This window comes from Nyctibius grandis, chromosome 1 (genome assembly GCF_013368605.1).
Source record: "Nyctibius grandis isolate bNycGra1 chromosome 1, bNycGra1.pri, whole genome shotgun sequence".
Taxonomy (NCBI): domain Eukaryota; kingdom Metazoa; phylum Chordata; class Aves; order Nyctibiiformes; family Nyctibiidae; genus Nyctibius; species Nyctibius grandis.
The window spans coordinates 69,903,464-69,908,708 of NC_090658.1; positions in this window are offsets into that span (position 1 = coordinate 69,903,464).

The window sequence follows — 5,245 nt, forward strand, 5'->3', positions numbered from 1 at the left end:
GCCATTCATCATTTACTGTTCATTGTAGTATTATTTTCCGTTTGTTTATTTTGTCCACCCTCCAAGATAAGAAGTGCAAGAGACATAGTTTCTGTAATAGCCACTGCTGTAAAAACACTGAAGACTACTTGTTTGCCAAAACCAAAACAAAACCAAAAAAACTGCAAAAAACATACCAAAAAGTCACCCAGTTGAATAGGAAACCTGCTCACCACGGTGTTCCAGGTAAGCAAACAGAAAACGATATTTTTCACTTCATCTGTTTCTATCATTTTTGAATAAAAATCTCCCGAGTGACTGGAACAAATTTAATATTCATTAATTTGCACCAAATCAGAGGCAAAACGTAAATATGCAAAGTGGGTGTGAGGAGTCTTTTCCTTTCCTCTTCCCACTCCCAGAAAAAGAATTTGTATTCTAGCCACATATGAATAGTAAAACCACATTCAATGTGTATTCTCCAATTTTATGTCACAGCTTGTATGTATTTTGTGTGATTGTGATGATAATGTTTTTCAGCGCTGTATTATGTGGATTACACACCACGGAGGGGATGAAATCAGAATGGTTGGTATATAGAGCACTGTATCTGGAAATGTGGCAAGGAGCTGGAGCCCCTGAAAATGAGATGCATGAGGAGGAGGTATCAGAGTAGGTGAGGAGTCTTCTGAGAGATGTAGGCTGGCTGCATTCTCTCTGTGCTCTAGAAAAATGACTGCACTACAGTCTGACTTGAACTGAAGAGAGTGATGCTAGTCACCTTGTCTGATGTCAAATATCTTTTCCTAACAACCTAGTTTATCAGATAACATTTTCCAGTCTGTAGCCACCAGGGCTCTGGATGCTCTCTCCAGGTTTCAGAACAAGTTTTGAATGAACATGGTAACACCTGGCTTGCTGAGTGAGCTCCGTCTAACCATGCCATTGGTAGCGAGTGACCATAGGCGAGAGAAGCTTGTGTACGTGGATGTGCATCAATAGTCACTGAATATTTCTGTCTTGCCTATGAGAGGCTGCACTGAGAACACAGGCGACTCATGATCTTTCTATCACACTGAACATAGGCAGTTCCTACAAACAGTAGATCTATGAAAACCTTATCTGAAATACCCAGTGGAGCTCTGTTTTCTTTTCCATTTTATTGAATCTATGTTGAAACCACTGAGTCCCACAAATGTGAAGTCTCCAAAGGTGATCATTTACAAGCAAGCATATTAATGACATTTTTTTTGTGCAGATGCCATGATAAAAAGTCTAGTAATAAATAGTGGTAATAAATAAAGCAGCTGCTTTTCTAGCTGGCAATAAGGATTCCCTTTGATTTATCATACTAGCACTCTGTTCACTTAACCCATTCCACAGTGAGAACAATTCATCTCCGTGCCTGGATTGTGCTCTGCTACCTGAAATAGTAAAGAGACACTGCTTTGAGGGAAAGCCCTCAGAGGGAAGCAGAGGTTGGGCAAGAAAGTTTATTTTATGGGAATTAAAAAAATAGTAAACTCACAATATTCAGTATTAAATGAAGCTTTTATTTTTCTCCTTGTCTAGCTTTCTCTCAGCATACTCTGCAGGTGTAGTAACCTTCATCAGTTAAATCACTTAACCTTGATTTAATCCAAATACTTATTCCTGCCAGGGGATGTTGTCATCATTATTTATTTTGTAGTTAGCAAGATATGTCTAAAGGTAATGATAATCAATATATGCAAGATTAATAGATAACCTTGTGTGGTGTCCTGATTAAAGTCAGGCCCAAAGTAATTTTGAGGAGTTTCTAAGCTGCTCTAATTTATGCTCAGTTGCCTAAAAGTTAAGTTCTGCATATTAGAAGCTATTATGGCAAGATATGGTCAAGCATATCATCCCTTCACAGTGAATTTCTGTAACTGTAAAGATAGTTCTCAAAACACTGGGAAAAGGCCCTTTTGCTGCTTTTCTCTCAGCAACTGCTGTAAGAAATTTTTCAGCAACTGCTTGAGAAATTATTTTGATTTTCCCTATGAATTTGCAGTTTGGACATGAAAAGTATAATAATTTGAGGCTTAAACTTGTCATATCAAATCTTAGCATGAGACTGACTTTCTGAGTTTCTTTCTGTTTTAGTGTTTCCCTTGCGGGAAGAAAAGATCATTTGGGTTTTCTTAAATGTTACTGTCTCACTCCCATAAAAGAGAAAAAATCATACTTAAATCTGATCTGAAGTTCTGGGCTTTCAGATTTTAACCCACACTTGTTTATACCTTTCTCAGCCTTGTATGTAATAAAGATGAGTAGAGAGGGTTTGATTTACACTGAGTTTATTGGTAACAGTACTATTGTAAAGTAGTAGGCAAGTTTGATACTCTGAATTCATACAGTGAATACATCTTGGAAGTAATTGGGAAAGATTTTTTTCTTTTTCAGAAATCAGAAAAGGTGAGGATGAACCTCTTGAGACAAAAGGTGGAGGAGATGATAACCTTTGCACAGGACTGGAAATTATAACCCCATTGATTTTTCTCACTGTGTTTTTTCTTGCATATAGCTAGAGCTTTCCTCATCCTAATTCTGTCAGGCATCAACAAAGCAAGTCAAAGCTGAGACCTTTTGGGACATTTAGGGAGCTATTTCACTGGCTACAATATGAAATTAGAGTATACTGAAGCATACAAAATCATTTTAGAAGCTCCCCACAGTCTTTGAATCTGTGATGAGCAAGGAGAACAGTGAGGACCCCTGCAAACCTCATTACAGAGAAATCTCAATGAGAAATGAGATGTGTTTTTCATGTCCTTCTGCATTCAGCTGGAAGGGAGTGATTGGAGCTGCTTATCTGTTTCGCACCAGATGTTGCAGAGAAGTTCACAGCCCTCCATTTTTCACTATTTTAAAAGCTGCTGGGAAAGCTAATAAAATCAGGATGGACATCTATCCATAGCCAGAAGGTAACATCTAGCCAAAGAAATAAGTGTTTTGTGTCTTGATAAATTGAAATAACTCGGTCTCACAAAGAAACGCAATAATTATATGTGCCAAGAAAGGAAGCAGATTCTCCCCACTCAGTTCTGGCCTGGTGGGCAAAGGCCACCTCACAAGTGAGTGAGTAAATGCAGCTGAACACGTCCACAGCCTCTAGCAGGAGTTCATGGGAGTCAGGCAGGCCAGAGCCAGACAGAACAATGCTGATTCCTTAGATTCTGTCTGCCACATAGCATCTAATTCTGAAGAGCGATAAGAAGAAGAGTATAAGATTTTGCTTTTATGTGGCAACAAGATGGATATGCCAGGTTACCTATCAGTTCAAATCTCAGTTATACCGATAGCAGATCCACATTTCCCATTTTGGAGTATTCTGGTGAAATATTAATATTCTGGCAAAAATATAATTGAATTTGAACTCCAAGATTGCCTTAACTTTACATTTCTCTGAAAGATTAAATTTCTGTTTCCCGTGTTACCAGGGAATTCAAGAAGAAAGCTTGCATCTATCGATCTAATTCTGACATTTTTACACTTGTCTAAATTGGCAGTAACTCCAGTGAATTTTTATGTCATTTAGAAAATAGATGCATTTTTTCCTTTAACGCAACCAGATGAATTCAATTAAATTTATTTCATATTTAGAGTCGGCTCTGAATGCCCTGACAAAATACCTCTACAAATATTTTCTTTACTGTTACTGAAAAATTCCTGTGGTACTAGAATGATCATCTTCTACAGGATCAGAGATATTTCTTTCAACCAAAAATATTCATGCCTGAAGCTCCAGTTAGAGATAGAATAAGTGTCTGCTGACACATGTCACCAGTGCTTCAGAATCAAAACTAGAAGAGAGCAGGTGCTATAGTGCAGAAATATGCCTGGCAGTTGGAAAATAGAAAATGGCCAAAAACATGGCTGTCTAAATATGTGTTATAAAAAGAGATGAACTGCACATGAACTTTGGGAGTTGTTTACGAAAACAAGCAGAGCTTTAGGATATTAGATGCCCTTCCCCTTAATCACCCCAGAATTTGATAGGTGAGAAGGAGACTTCTAAAGGCATCGGTATCAGGGACGTAATTCCCATTGGCTTACATTTCTGTCTCTGATTTAATGCCAGGGGAAGTGATATTCAAACCCAACTTTTGCCATTACACATGCAGTTGCCTATGGGGAAAATTACAGTGGCTCTATTTAAAGTAAACATCTAAAGTATCTGCCACCGATTTCCAATGTAACCTTGGAGAAGTGACATGACATAACACTTTGTTGGCTCTATTTCTCCACTAAATTATATGCTATTGCAGAAGTGCACAACAGTAAGAGGAGACAGAATTTGTATTCCCTTCTGCCCATTTCCTGATTTATATATCCACTCCTGAGATGTATTTGCCAGGATTATCGAGGTGTAAAAAGTAACATCATTTGGGAATCTGATGTTGTGGTTGGGTTGGTTACAGCGACAGCAGTGCTGCTCTTCCTTCTTGTTGCCAAATTTATCTGGACACAGCAAAGTGGGTGTGCCATAACCAAGCTAGTACAGCAGAACTGAACATGCTCTAAAACGATCTTGAGCGCAGACTATTAACCAGAATACATGCTACCCTGAGTATGTGATCAGATTATAGCCCATGCTGAAACTCATGCTCTTTTGCCTTCGGTCTTGCATGATGACGAGAAATTTAGCAGAGGGCTTGTTTAAAATGCCTTTGCACCTTTTTTTGTTGAGGTGCTGACTTTTAGCACTAGCAGAGCTGATACCAGGTGTGAACAACGTCCGCTTTGCCTGCGGAAGCAGTGTCAGACGTAATAAACCTACAATAGCTTTCCTGCTTATTTTGCCTGTGTCAGAAGCCAGAAAGCCACATTTGCTGCTTTGTCTGCTGCTGTTGGGAGAGGGACCGTCTCTGTTGGACAACTTTTTCTCCCCAAAAGCAAAAGTCACTACTGCTACCCTTAAGGGTGTCAGGAGCAATGAGCCCAGGTTTTTAGAACTTGCTTCATGTTTTTCTGTCCCAACTTTGCTCTGCCTTTCCCATGTTAGGATGACTTTAACGTGGCCCTTTGACCTATGAGTCCATCTCTTGTCTCCTGGACCAGCTTTTGTCTCCTAATGAGTCCCTCAGTCTCACACATTTATAATTCCTCACGCTGACAGAAATGTAGGATTTTGCCTGAGTGAAAACCTGAGCCTGGGATTTAGTCCATTGTTTGCTTTAATTTTACTGTGTTTTACTTCAAAGAGTGCATGTAACAAGACAAGGGGCATTGAGTTAGCAGT